Below are 15,600 nucleotides of genomic sequence, written 5' to 3' on the forward strand. Positions count from 1 at the left end.
AAATTCTATATGCCTTTGATTAATTAAAAAAAATAAGAAATAAAATAGTTCATTACTAATAAAATTAGGTAATTCATAGCTAATTAGTTTTTACAGACAATGTTTCAAAATAAGGTTTTCATGAAGGAAAAACATGATTAAAAATAGTCCTTGAGAGGCAGTAAAGGATAATGGTTAAGAAGACAGAGTGCCTGAGTTCAAAGCCTGACCCTTCCACTTACTAGGTGAGTGCCCTTGGGGAAATGGCTTTCTTAGCTCACACTCATACAGAATAGGAGCAATAAAAATAGAACCTACTTCATGGGATTGTTGTGAGTACTTGAGTGAAGTTATTATTATTACTTTGAGCACAAAATACTTGCAAACTCACTACTTTAGATGATATGGCTTGAGGAGGTGTCTAGTTGGAGAGACCAGAGAGGCATTCATGACACAACAGGAAAGCAAAATAAGTCTGTGTTAAAGTAATCCATACTGCCAGTATAGGAGAACTAAGATGTGCTCAATTTATATGGAGCTCATGAAGGGAAAAGTCCTGAAGAGTCTTGAACTTAGCCTTCAAACTACAAGCTTCACAGTAGAAGTGAATATAGAAATCATCCAGTTTCACATCCTCCATACAGCCTTTCACATTCCTCACCTAGTGTGAAGTAAGACGAGGAGAGAAAGGAAGAGAATATAAGGTTGATTAATAAAAAGTTTACTGCTGTGGACAATTGGTGCTTGATCTTGCAGGGGGCCTCAGAGAGGCCAGCTGAAGTTGCTTCAGATTTGTTATATTTGAAGGGCCAGGAAGCTGAGATATTTTTCTGTCCATTTTTGTCAAAGTGTACTTCTGTGGTTGGGGGTTTACTTTCCAACAATTCAATCTTAACCTATGTGTGGGTCAGGCATGCTAATACATTGACAGAAAGCCCTCAGGCAAAATCACAGAAGCTTGTAGAAAAACGCTATTGGCATCTCTAGAAACAATAAATGTAGTGGGATGTGGGTAGGGATGAACGGCATCTACTACAGACCACACTTTTCCCCTGTGAGATTGACTAGTGTCCTCTACTAAGGTTATTCTGTTCTCTTACTGATTTTTTTAATGTGGTGGATGATCACAATTTCTTAACAAAATGAAAAGAGGATTAGTAGCCTAAGATACAGTCCCCATGGATACAGATGGCCTTAAACTACTACTGATATTTATTATCCTCCTTCTTCTACCATCCATCTAGAATCATCTCATCCTCAGCCAACAATCTGCTTGTCTAGGTTGCCCATCTTATAGAGTGACCCAGATCTTCATCCCTGAAGGGTTCAAGTTCCTTATTACTGGACACTTGTCAGTATGTGGTTACTGAAATTCATGGTTCCATGTTTATCAACCATTTGGAAATAAGAAGCCCCAGTGAATCTGCTGAGTTCCATGCATACTCTTTACTATCCCAATTATGTAGCAGTAGTTTTATCTTCTCATGATAACTAGGGTTAATTACTGCTGACAATATAGAAACTGTCAATTGTTCCTGCCAATAAGGAGCCTAAAATGATCAGATAACAGGAATAGTTTCAGAGTTCAAAGGATTTTACTGTGTTTACTGGTTGAGGTATCTCTCCAACCTGGAAACCAGTAGAACCTAAAATTATGGAAATGAGAAGCACAAATTCACTTAGTGGGTCTCTGGAAGAAATTATTCCTAGGCCCTTATTCCCACTCCTGAGTTCCCAGATTCTTGTATTCTACCTGTTAGAAACACAGCATCACAGAGTAGCTCTTGGTTACAAGTAAGTACTGCATCTTAAAGAATAACACCCCAGGGCACCTGGGTGGGTCAGTCAGTTGAGCAGCCTTTGGCTTAGGTCGTGATCTCATCGTTCACAGATTTGAGTCCCATGTTCGTCTCTGTGCTGACAGCTCAGAGCCTGGAGCCTGCTTCAGATCTGTGTCTCCCTCTCTCTCTCTGCCCCTCCCCCCCCCACTCACACTCTGTCTCTCTCTCACTCTCAAAAGTAAATAAGCATTAAAAAATTTAAAGAATAACACCTCAATTTTACAGGGTTCATCCCCAAGCTGGTGCATTAACTGTAACTTTAGAAGCTATTCCAACATTCTATCAGACCAGAAGCTTCTAGATGATGTAGTATATGGTAGAAAAAATTGATCTCATCATCATGTGCCCAGTTTTACTTTTTTCTTTTTTTGTCTTACTGAGTCTTTTATCTGAAGTGATAGTCATTGAATTAAACATTCTGTGAGCCACCCAATAGTAATGTTGTCCAAGATACTACAGGGAGGAAAGGAAAATATATACCCAGAATATTTATCAACCTCAATTAGGCTTAATTACTACCCTTCCTAGAGTGGAGGCTGATATATAGTCAGCTTACCAACAAATAATTGGTTGATTTGCTTAAGAGACAGTACTACATCAGGGGCTCAGTGTTGGTATCTAATGCTGATAGGTTGAATATTTAGCAGTGGGTATAACTATATCAGCCTTGGTGAATGGGACACTGTGCTGTTTGGTCCATGCAAAGTCTCTATTCATAATGCTGTTACTGCTCAAATCCCACAGGAATAATATGGGGGGAAACTACACACAGTGGGTATCTAATACAGTTGAGGATCACTGAGATTGAGGCATTTAATGCTTTTATAACAAGAAAAAGCAAGCCTGCTCTTGGGAAGAGACATAGCCTTGTTTCCTTTACTTACTGTTCTTAGTTTGAAATTCATCTATGTTGTTGTGTGCATGTATAGTTCACTCTTCATTTCAAAGTAATATTCCATTATTATGATATATCATGGTTTATTCACATGTTGATGGATATTTAGGTTTCTAATTTTTGTCCCTCACAGATGAAACATCTCTAAAAATTAATGTACAAGGCTTTGTATAGGCATATACTTTCTTTTCTTCTAGGTAAGCACCTAGGAATGTATGGTTGCATGACATGATAGGTATATATTTAAATTACTAAGTAAAGACCAATTATTTTCCCAAGCAGCTGTACCATGAGAGTCCCCAGTTCCTTTGCATTCTCTTCAATACTTGGTGTGGTCAGTCTTTTTAGCTTTAGCTATTTTAGTAGGTGTGTAGTGCTATCTTATTGTGGTTTAATTTGCATTTCCTAATGACTGTGATATTGACCATCTTGTCATGTGTTTACTTGCCATTAATAGATCTTCTTGGGCAAAGCATCTACCCAAATATTTTGCTCATTTTTCTGTAGATATATTTTGAGAGTTGTTATTGATTTTTGAGAGTTACATTTTTACTATTTATTTGTTTGTTAAGTCAAACAGTATCCTTGTTGGCCACCCATCTATCTTGACTCTGGAACATTCATTGTCTGTTAGTAATCATCTGAAATCCCAAGTGATTGTAATTTTGCCATTTTGATGTTGCTTCCCATTTCAGTAAGTCCCTGCGTGGGCCATGCTGAGACTTCATCCTATATATTCTATCTATCTATCTATCTATCTATCTATCTATCTATCTATCATCACCAGTGTGGTCTGATAGAATTTTCTGTAGTGGTCAAAATGTGCTATTTTTGACATTATTGCACTATGTTATTTGAAAAATAAACTCATTAAGGCTGTGTTTATCTTTATCCCCTTTTCCCCTTCATCAAGTAAATAAAAAACAGGTTATAAATCTTATAATACAATCTATTTTAATATCCAGTGAGTTTATACAGAATACTCAAAAAATAATTTTTTTTAATCATACCCAGTAAGAGTCATAAATATGCTAAAAAATAATCTAAGTAAATCTTTTCATTAGTGAAATACGTTTGTCACTCTTCTCAAAGTAATTAGGGGAGAGGACAGATTTTGAGGAGAATATCATCTTCTGATGAGTCTGCCTTAAAGGAGGGCTTTGCATGGTTTCCAGACAATGGAAGCATTTCCAGGCTCTTCTCTATCCATGGAAAAGTGGCTTCTGCCAGCCCAGAGGGCTGAGGGGGGCTGAGGTTTAAATTTTCTCAAGCAGATCCACCCAAGTACCCTCATTCCTGTCCTCAGGATCTTACGCCTCCCTCACTCCTCTTTCCCACATAGGGAACCTGCCAGAGGTGTGAACAGCCTCCTTTGTAACTCTGTCATTCTTACAATCAAACCTTGGGCCTGATCTTCAGTGCAGTCTGCCTTCTGGCTGCAAGAAATTAAATCTCTTTAAATGCTGCCATGGAGACATCCTTGAGTTAGAATCCCTTATCATTCCTTGAGTTGATAGTTGGCTAATGATGTGTCATTTGTTCTTTCAAGCTCTCTGAAATTTGCCTATAAAACAAGCCAACCAAGTTCACCATCATTGTAATTAATATTTCCTCCATGTTTTTAAAATACTAGAGCTATTGCATAAGTGTTCCATCCATATTCCATCCCAACCCTCAGGAGGTAAACATTTCAGTAATTGTGATGCTACACATGCTGTGGGTATCACCAAATAAATTACTTGCACTGAAATCTTTGTCTTCCTTTGTCTTAATTGCACTGCAATCTTTGGGGGAAACCCGGAGTAAGACAAACACTTCAGTGCAGGTAATATATTTATTTGGGAAGTGATCCTAGGAAACAATGTTAGACAAGAGGGGAAGTGAAACAGGAAAGGGAGGGAATAATACATGTGCTTATGAGCACACTGAAGACCACAGAGTCTATATCAGAGGCATCTATCACCGAGCTACCATCCGTCATTGGTGCATGGTTGCTCCTGGAGGCTTTAACACCTCAATAGTTTAGTCCACCTTATGTATGAACAGGGCATGTTCCTACGACTAGAGAAAGCACCCAGGAACTGGCAGAAAGAGTAGTCAGTATCTGTAAGCATAATGAATACCAAGGGGATATAGTCAGAGGCCCAGAAACAAGGTACAGCATTCTACCCTCTACCTTGTGTTCGTTGTTACCCTGCACAATTCACCATATCCTTTGTTCTCTTGAAGATTTACAGCTTCTCTCAATAAAACACTTGGTTTATTGCCTTAATACTATTGCCCATGCTGCACCTTTTGTCTGGAATATCCTCTATTCCCTAAGGTCCACCCAACTGCCCTCGTGAGTTTCAACTCTTCTTTCAAATCTTTGTTCAGCTGCACCTTCATCTTGGATGTGTTCCCAGCTTCCCATGAGCAGAGTTGCATTGGCTTCTAAGCCCACTTAATACCCGGTACATATTTCTGGTATAGAGCTTATTGTGCTGCTATTGTTACACTTGCTTTCCTTGCCTATCTCCTCAAAGCATCAAAGGAACTTGGAACAACTTGAGGGGAAGGATTTCTCTTACTCGTCTTTATTTCCTAAGAACATAGCATGGGGTCTGACATTAAAGAATCAAAGGCTGTGAATGAATAAACAAATGAATATCACATACTATAGCTTAGATCTTTTTAAAGGTTTCATAACCAGTCAGTAGCAAAGCTGGGGATAGAATTAATGCCTTTTAATACCCAGTCTTGGAAGGAAAGCTTTCTCTTTACTAACTAGAAGGTAAACAAACAAAACCATACAGACATGCGTGTCATGGATGCCATGTGAAAAGACTTCACTACATGTTGTTTTGATCACTTTGGTGTGTCAGACCATGTAGTTGTCCTGCTGACTGGGAAGACTTTGGCCATATTTGGTGTTGGAACATCTAGGAGACAATGCAGTGGCTGTTCTCTTTAGATGCTCAGGCGGGAAGAACCTGGTGGGATGGAGCTGCCTTAAGAGAATAAGTTGTTTGCTTTTCAGAACTTTCATTCGTACTTTGTTGTTCAGGAGGCTCTTTCAGTGCTTCCATGTGGTTAGTTCATTGTCTGGGTTTCACATTTTCAGCATACAAATGTCTTTCCAAATAAGCCCTGAAGAGCTTCAAAGTGACTAGTTTAATTTTCTTTCACATAAATGTCCCGTTTTTTACCTTTTCCATCACCCCAAAATAATGATATTTATAGGTGCTCATTGGCAGTCCCCCAAAGAATATCAAGGGTTGTTGAACCACTAACATTTTCTTCAAAGGACTCCTCATTCTTCAAGAGCAGCCTCCAGATAAGCTGAGTTTTATACTGGCCCGGAGTTTCATGTAAGCCCTCAGAAGCCTGGTTCAGAGTTGAACAGTGATTTTTCTGCTTGGAAGTCCAAAGATTTGAGTGGAGGACAGGGTTGGAGGTTGGGGATTTATCAAGACAGGCCTGCTGGTGGGCTTCCAAGGGGCTGCAAGATGAACATTCAATGTGGCCAAGTGACTGATGTCCCAGGTCTGACCCCCAACCCCAGCTTTATTGCCTTAGAACCCTGGTTTGTCAGCTTTAGGAAGCAGGATCTTCCTCTCTGGAGGGTCTCATAGAAACAGCTCAAAGAGACTGACAGATAACACAGAATATCCATTTATTCATATTGACACATATATCTCTCATGTACATTAGAAAATTCCTGTCATAGTCTCTTTGTTAAATTCTAGAAAGCCGAATTCTAATCAGAAAAGAATTTGGTGAGCATGGGTCAGAAAAAGTGCAGTTTACTGCATGATTCAAATGCTTTATGACACCTTGGTGATAACTCCAATCCACTATCTAATGGGTAGCCAGCATGACATTTAAAAAATGCAAATCTGAACATATCGTCTCTTGACCTAAAACCTTCAGTGGTTTTGAATTGCTCTTGGAATCAAAGGGAAAAAAGTAACTTATTTCATAAAGTCCAACATGATTTTGCCAGCTCTTCACTCTAGCTTCTGGGCTTGCTTTTACTCTCCGAGGACTTCTCTCTTGCTCTTCTCTTCCTGCATGTTTTTTCTTTCCCTTAGCCTTGTTAACTCCTACCACTGTTTAAAAAATGTGTGTGATGCATGCTCTCAGATCATTTATAGTTTTATTCATTCTTTTAGTAATTTTTTTTTAGTAAGTGCCTACTGTGGGTACTGGGAATATAGCAAGAGCAGTGAACAAAAGGCCCCCAAATGGGGCTCACATTCTAGCCTTCTATGAAGACAGACATACAATAGGGAACAGCAACTGAAAGAAAATACTGTATAGCATTTTACACATGGAGCATTCATGTATGTACACAAACCCATCCATAAATATATATGTAAAATGTGTGTGTGTGTGTGCATATATATATATATATATATAACCTGGATATTTTCTTAAAAGTATATAAAATACTTGAACCTGATAAGTATTATAGAGAAAACATAAGAAGTATAATGTATAAAGGAGGTGGGGGAGGGGAAGTTGCTGTTTTATATACAGAGTTATTAGGGAAGTCTCACTGATAGAAAGAAGTGTGAGCAGAGAGGAGAAAGCTTTAAGGATATCTAGGTGAAAATGGTTCCAGATGGGAGGAATAGCAAGTGCAAAGGCCCTGAGGTAGGATTCTGTTTTGTCTATTGCTTTATAACATTTATCACAAGTATTACTTATGGAAATTATATATTTATATGAACTATCACTTTATTAATGCCTGCTTCTATGACTAGATGTCGAAACTTCCTGAGGGCAGGCTGTCAAATTTTTTTCAACATTGTATTCCCAGGCTTTATAGCATAGGGCCTGATGCAAAATAGATAGTTCATATATGTTTGTGGAAAAGAGAAAGGGAAGGGGATAGAGAGGGAGGAAAGGAGAGGGATGAAAGAAAGAGAAAGAGATGAAGGGAGAAAGAAGGGAAGGAGGGAGGGGAAGGAAGAAAGAAAGTAAGTAGAAATCTCCCAAAAAGATGCACTAAACCCCTTGTCTTATGCACCCCCTTCTCTGGTATGGGCAAAGATGGGTGCCGCCAGTATTAACCACCCTTCACACCTTTTCCTCTCCCTGCTTCTATTACTGAGCAGCCCATCTGTTGCCAGATACAAAGTGCTAATAATTTCATGTGGGTTAGTGTCAAGTCTTACAAGCCTAGGAGAGCTCTCCTGAATCTTTAATGTGACCTCTCATATTTTTACTCTGCTTCATTTTCTGTTTATTTTATGGTTCAACTCTCAGGAGGCCTTTACTTCTCCTTGTACTAAACTTTTAGGGAAACCTTACTTTTGCCCCCATCCCTCCTTCACATGCATCCTTCCTAATTTTCTTTTGATCTCCACTCTCCACCAGTCTAGGCCAATGCCTCAGGCTAGGACAGACAACTACCTCTTTTCTAGGACAGTTCAAATTCCCAGGAAGTTAGGTAGGGGCTTGCTTCCTATTTTTGAAGTTCTCATAATTCCATGCCAAATCTAAAAGAGACACTATCTAATCTGAAACAAAGATTCTCAGGATTGGCTTTTTATCAAGTGAGGTGGGCCAGATCCCAAGGTCTGGTCTGGATTCTGGGCTAGGTGAGAGCAACCACATACCTGAAATAGCACGACAGTCATGAACAGGGTTGTACCACTACCAAGGATTTAGTGTGTTTTTTGAATTTTTGCTGAGTTTCATGAAAGCCCTCTTGCTTCAGACCTTCCAAGATCTTCCTCATTTGCCACATAACGTGGAGGTTTCCTGATCAATTCCATTCCCTCTTAGGAAGGATAAGTCAAGAGAATTTGGGAGGACTTTTTATTCCTTCAAAGCTGTGTCCTTGGAAGGACATTTGTATTTCAGAGCAGAAAGCTTAAAGAGTATCTTAGGTGCCCAAGCTCAGATTCAGTGAGATACTCAGATATCATGTCTTCAATCTTATAGGCCAGGGGTCAGCAAACATTTTTGTAAAGGAACAGATAGTAAATACTTTACAGTTGGAGGGTCAAATGGTCCCTGTATCAAGTAATTAGCTCTGTATGAATTTGTAGAATAAAAGAAGCCAGAGGACAATGTATAAACGTATGGATGTGGCTGTGCTCCAACAACACTACTCATAGACCACAATCTAGATTTGGCCCATGGGTTATAGTTTGCTGACCCCTTTAATAGGCCATAAAAATCCTTCCCTATTGTTCTTTTTTTTAAAAAAAATAAATTTTATTTATTTTTGAGAGAGAGAGCGTGAGTTGGGGAGAGGAAGAGAGAGAGGGAGAAGCAGGCTCCCCTGCTTCTGAAGCAGGCTCCAGGCTCTGAGCTATCAGCACAGAGCCCAATGCAGGGCTTGAACTCACAGACCGTGAGATCATGACCCGAGCTGAAGTCAGATGCTTAACCGACTGAGCCACCCAGGTGCCCCTCCTTCACTATCATTCTGGTTGAACTCTATATTTGATGGTAAGCAGTGATCAAAAACATTGATTATATAATTATTATTATTATACATAATTTTTTTGAAAAGTTGATTAGTTATCATTGTACACAGTTTATAAGATCTAGTCTTTTCTCCCAAAGATTCAATCACTTAGTTTGTTTAGTGAGAAATGTGTAATGATAAACAGAAGCTGCTTCGACAAAGTGAAAGGTGTTCTAGTACTTCTCTATTTGAAATTTGATCCATGGACCAGCAGCATCCATATCATCTAGGATATGTAGTTAGAAATATAAGAGTTTACATGTCAACATGACTCTAGATGACTCATAGATGTATTAAAGTTCAGGAAGCACTATTCTGGCACTCAGCACTGAATGCCATATCTCACAAGCATACTGAAAAACTTAAAAGATGAAGTGTAAATTTCTAACAACTCCCTGAAACCCCTGAAGTAGTAGGTTTGAATTTTGTTAAAGAGACTCCTATGGTGAATTTTTGTTACATGAATAACCACCCATTTACATATCTGTTTTGCAAATGATTGATTTTCACACTATGTTTTGAAGAGTCTAGCACATTTCTGCTTTTACACCTTGATTTTCTGAGTTTTCTTGCCCTGGAATGACCTCACACTAACTAACTGACCTCTTTCACTAACTAAACTCCATGCATCTACTGGGGCTCAGCTCAAGTCTCTTTCCTTTTGATGCGCTTGCTCCCTTTTCTGAACTGCAATTGTCTGGTCAACTCAGCCTTTGCTAAGTCACAAGTTCTAGACTAAAATGTCTCTGAGAGTGGAGATCTATATTTTGATTGTCCTTGAAGCTCTAAGGTCTTATAACGTCTTTCTTTGAATATGGAAGGAACCTTAAATATTATACGTTGTTTCCTATATCATAGCAAGGTGGGGCCCACTTGCATCTGCCAAATGAATAGAGTCCAATTTCATTCTCTGGACCAACAGGCATCTCACTGTGACTTAAGAAACCTACACCTCGATCCCATTCAAACCCATAGAGACTAGTAGCAATGGTACCTAACTCTAACCCCAGGAGCTCTGGGGATAGCATTGCAGATTACGAACAAATTGTCAGCATAAGAGGACATAGATAGCATATGATATAGGATCCATGGAGGAGCTCATATTTTCCAGCACCTGATCTAGTCTATCGGATGTCATTTGGCTGAGGGTAAACTGAAGATCTGCCACTGATACTCTGGTGTTTTGGGTCAGGAGAAGCTGATTCCTGTAGAAAGCCTTTCCTGTGTCCATTTGGTAGATTCTTCTATAGTGAGCCTTTCCATGAATGAATAGATCAGACTTGATTCTTGATATTTTAATCACAAACTTAGCACTATGCTTAACACTGTGAGTATTTAAAGGACATATAAAGAAGTGCACAGTGTGGTCCCTGACCTTTCAGTTTAGTTGGGTAGGTAAGTCAGACCTGCTTTAATGGTTAAATAAAACTCATATAACTACTCAGCCAGCATTCTTTGTGGTAAAGTGGCCAGTTCTTAGTGCCAATTTAGTGGATGTATGGTCAGTTAGTGCTACAGTAGTTAGTAGGAGAGCCAGAGAGATTATTATTATTATTATTATTTAATTTTTTTAAGTTTATTTATTTATTTTTGAGAGAGACAGAGAAAGATAGAGAGGGAGTATAAGCAGGGGAGGGGCAGAGAGAGAGGGAGACACAGAATCTGAAGCAGGCTCTAGGCTACTCCAACACAGGGCTTGAACCCATGAACTGTGAGATCATGACCTGAGTTGAAGTCAGATGCTTAACCAACTGAGCCACCCAGGTGCTCCACCAGAGAGATTATGAAAGGTTGGAGAGTTAGGGAAGGTTTAATGGAACTGGATGTTTAACCGACTGAGCCACCCAGGTGCCCTGACAGAGAGATTATTATAGGCTGGAGAGTTAGGAAAGGTTTAATGGAGGCAGTGGGCTTAGGGTAGGCTCTCAGCAAAGGTCACTCTTTGAACAGACTTATATGGAAAGGCTTGTGTTACCCAGATAGGAGATAAGATTAGCTCTCTAAAGAACCCTTTCCTCCCACCCCACCAACTTCCTTGTGGTCAGGGGAAGTCTGCTGCTCTCTCTTTCCTGGAAGCTACAATGTACCACTGGCTAGGGCTGGTCTGTTAGTTTTTCTTATTCCTCCCAATCACCCAACAAATTTGGGCACTTGGCAGTGTGGCTAGACTGACAATGAGATGGAAAATCCCCCCTAATTCATCAGAATGCAGTTCATTCACTCGGTGCCAAGTTGTCTTCTCTCTGGGCTCCCGGAGGAGGCCATGGAATAGACTGCACAGCAGCCTGGGCCTACCTGAAAGTGAAAGCGAATTCTTGCTGCAGAAAAAGAGCAAGGAGCTGCATATGCTGCATCATCTGTTCCTACTTATTTTTTCTGTCTACTGCAATGAGACCTGATCTTATCTCTGGGCGATGCAGCAGCTAAGGTTGACTCCCATCTTTAGAAGAAAATATTTATCAACTTTCATGTATAATATTTTTTTTCCAAACTACTGACTACTTATCATGTAGTCAACAGATACTTAATGGGTACTGATTTTATGCCAAGCTCTATGTCGGATGCTGAGGATATGACACTGAATAAGACACAGTTCCTGCCTTCTTGGAAATTCCTGTGTATGCAAGAAACAGAAAAATTAAGCCAGGCAACTATAGTTCCATGATAAGTGCTATTAGAGATGTATACAGAAGATTATTGTGCACTACCCAGGATGGATACCTCACCCAGACTTTGGGGTAGTGCTACAGGAAAGTCTTCTAAATACACTAATATCTAAGCAGAATTTTAAGGAAAAGCAGGAGATTCTATGTTGTGTTCGATGGGGAAAGAGGAAGCAGTAGGGAAATAATTCTAAGACAAGGTATAGAAATCAGGATATAAATTAGGTCACAGTGCTTTGAGGGCATTGCCTGTGGTTTATTTAGGCTGGAGAGAAGAGTACAAGTGAGGACAGTAGTTGGCAATAAAGTCAGAGAAGCAGAGAACTTGTGCTTTGTATTCTTTTATGAGATGGTCAATAAAATGTAGTTGACCTAGAGACAGGAGGCGTGGCATGCCAGGCAGGGCCACATGGGGAAACACCAGGGTGGTCAGGAAGCAGAAAACTGGAGCCAGCCAAAGGTTTAGGTCAGAGCCTTTATCATGGTTTCCATGGGTAAGTCAGGCCAGGGCAAGTACTGGCTAGTTTGAAAATTTTCAGTGGGCTCTGGGCTACAGGGATCATCCCTAGTTGCCAGGTAGCTAATCCTGGGATGAGTAAGACAGAGGATATTACCTCCTGTGGTCTGTGGGCCAAACAGGAGGCATGGCTCTGGATTGGTTCATCTGCATAGCAAAAGCATGCTCTAGGTTGAGTCCTATCCAGGTTATAGCAGTCTCTGTTCTCTCCTGTCATCATGTTTGGAGGTGGGGGTGGAGGGCAAGGAGTGAGTAATTGTGGGATGTATATATATTTTTTGACAGAATGCATTCTCTGCTGTATTTCTTTCATGGGAGAGGTCTGTTCCTTTTAGTAGGGAGAACCTCTTGCTGGCATATATTATATTTAAAGAAGATCGATGTTTTCCATTGTAGAGTGCACATCATAACCTAGGTGACACAGCTAAATAACCTAGTAGGAACAGTTGCCACAATAATGCTTCTATCACGAAGTTTCTAGTAATGTAACGTCTGACACACATTAAGTACTCATTAAATACATAAATGAATGATTGGTATCAGGAGCGACAAAAGTGACCCTCCAGTCGAATGGGACAATAGTGAATATCTTATAAGGATAAGAGGAGCTTTTGAAGGAAAGGAACATTCATTCATTCATTCATTCAGCAAATATTCAGTGAGCACCTATTATGGGCTGGCATCTTTCTAGGCATTAGGCATGAATGGATTCTGAAGATATAATTGACCTGCTTCATAGATTTATCAGAGACCTCCCCAAAATAATCTATAATTTTACATAATCACTTGTTAACTGAATGTTATGAAGCTCTTTGTGGGAGGGGGATATGAGGATGGGAACAACAACAAGAAAATTAGGATTGTAATATTGTTAGAGTGCCAACTACATTTCAAATCATTTCAACTAGGTCACTGCAGAGACTTTCTGTTTCTGAAGAGCTTAATCTTTCCAGATAATTTCTTCTAATGTGCCACTCCATATTCAGTCCTATTTTTTTCTTTTTTCCTCATCTTCTTAAATCTTATCAGAAGCTGCTGAGCAATCTTTTTGAACACAAGAAAGATAATTATTATCATCATTATGCTGTTACCCTTGAAGAAAGCATGTAAAGAGACTGACAGAAGATGCATAATTCGGGAAAACATAGAAACTCAAGGTTGCAAAATAGCCTCTTGCTTCTCCTGACTGCTACTAAATCTAATTGAGACTAAATATATTTACACACACACACACACACACACACACACACACACACACATACACACACACACCCCTACTATGGGACGGTGTACTTACATATTTTACCAGACTATAAACTTCATAATAGTAGGGACCACATCTATTTGTTCACCAGTATACAATCCAGTGTTTACATAGTGCTTGGCACGAAGTAGGCACTTACTAGATATTAGCTGAGTGGACAAATAAATAAACTGCATTTCCAACCCCTCTTCTCAGTTATTTATGATGTCCATCTTTTTCTACTTGCTGTAGCTTTTGTATTCTCACAATTTCATTTATTTCTCTTCCTCTTTCACAATTGTTTTCGTTAGTTTACAGGACTCCTGTATTATTAGAGAATTGCCTTTCATTACCTATGTCTCTAACTGGTTCACAGATTTAGGGAGGAGTCTTTAATCTCCCTACTTTCCCTGTCATTTGTTCCCCAGACTGCTTTCCTCCTCACCACTGGGTTGCCCACTTCATGAGGCCCATATCCCTGCAGAGCTTTCTTAAACACCTGACAGTATAACAATGGCCCCAGGACTTTTGTATGCTGATTGGGATTTAATATCCTTCCCCTCTCCCCTAACCCTCGGGTTCAATTTCAATTCAGAATCCAATTTCAAATCAGAGAAGTTTTGAATGAAACAGCTGTGCTGTGGGGGGAAGGAACATTGGGAGTCAGACCTGGGTTAATAGTAATATTACCACTTACTAAATGTTTATTCTTGGGGAAGTTATTTAAATTCTGAAACTTGGTTTCATCATCTCTAAAATGGGATTAAAAAACACAAACATATATAAATGTCTCAGCACAGGGCTTAGTTGATAGGAGAGGCTGTAGATTCATTTGCTTTTCAATATCTTCCTTGGGTCCCTGGACTTCTCTAACTCAAGGTTTCTCCGCATTGATATTTTGGGCCAGATAATTCTTTTCTTTTAATTTTTTAATGTTTATTTATTTTTGAGAGAGAGACAGAGACAGAGCACGAGTCGGGGAGGGGCAGAAAGAGAGGGAGACACAGAATCTGAAGCAAGTTCCAGGCTCTGGGCTGTCAGCACAGAGCCCGATGCTGGGTTTGAACCCACGAATCATGAGATCATGACCTGAGTTGAAGTTGGGCACTTAACCAACTGAGCCACCCAGATGCCCCTTGGGCCAGATAATTCTTTGCTGTGGGGTCTGTCCTGTGCATTGTAGGATGTTTAGAGCAACCCTGGTCTCTATTTATTAGTTGCTAGTAACACTCCCTCCCAGCTGCAAGGACCCATTATGTCTTCAGACATTGTCAAACACCCTTGGGGTGGGGTGCGGGTGAGACAAAATTGCTCCCGTTGAGAATAACTGCTTTAACTTTAGAAACTGAATGTATTAAACTCATTCTACAGATTTAGTTATTTCAGATGTCTGAACCAATCCTGCCTAGACTGGAGGATCTTAAATTCTTTTGGCAGTTGTTCATTATGCATCAATACATGTTTAAAGCATTCATTTGTATGTTTCTTGAGGTCAGGTTTTTAAAAATTAATTTTGTTATTTGGTACATACCCAAAGGCCTAGAATTATATCTGACAACACATAGTAGGTACTTATATATTTGCTGAATGAATGGCTTAATAAATAAATCCATCCACCTATTTATCCATATACCCAAAATTTACTGACTATATCTGTTATGAAGTCTAAAAAGACAAATAGAACAGGGACCCTATATTCAGGGAGATTAGAATTTAAGGAGGGAGACAGAAATTTACATAAAACCTATAGAATATCTGTATTGGTTTCCTAAGGCTGCCATATGAAAGCATCACAAACTAGATGGCTGAAAACAAGAGAAATTTATTTTTTCACAGTTCTGGAGGCTAGAAGTCCAAAATTAGGGTGTTAGCAGGATCAGGATCAGTCTCCCTCTGAAGCCTCTTCTAGCTTCCAGTTAAACCCGAGGCATTCTTCGGCTTGTGGCAGCATAATTGCATTCTCTGCCTCTGTGTTCACAAGGCCATCTTTTCACAA

The sequence above is a fragment of the Lynx canadensis genome, chromosome D1 (genome assembly GCF_007474595.2).
Source record: "Lynx canadensis isolate LIC74 chromosome D1, mLynCan4.pri.v2, whole genome shotgun sequence".
Taxonomy (NCBI): Eukaryota; Metazoa; Chordata; class Mammalia; order Carnivora; family Felidae; genus Lynx; species Lynx canadensis.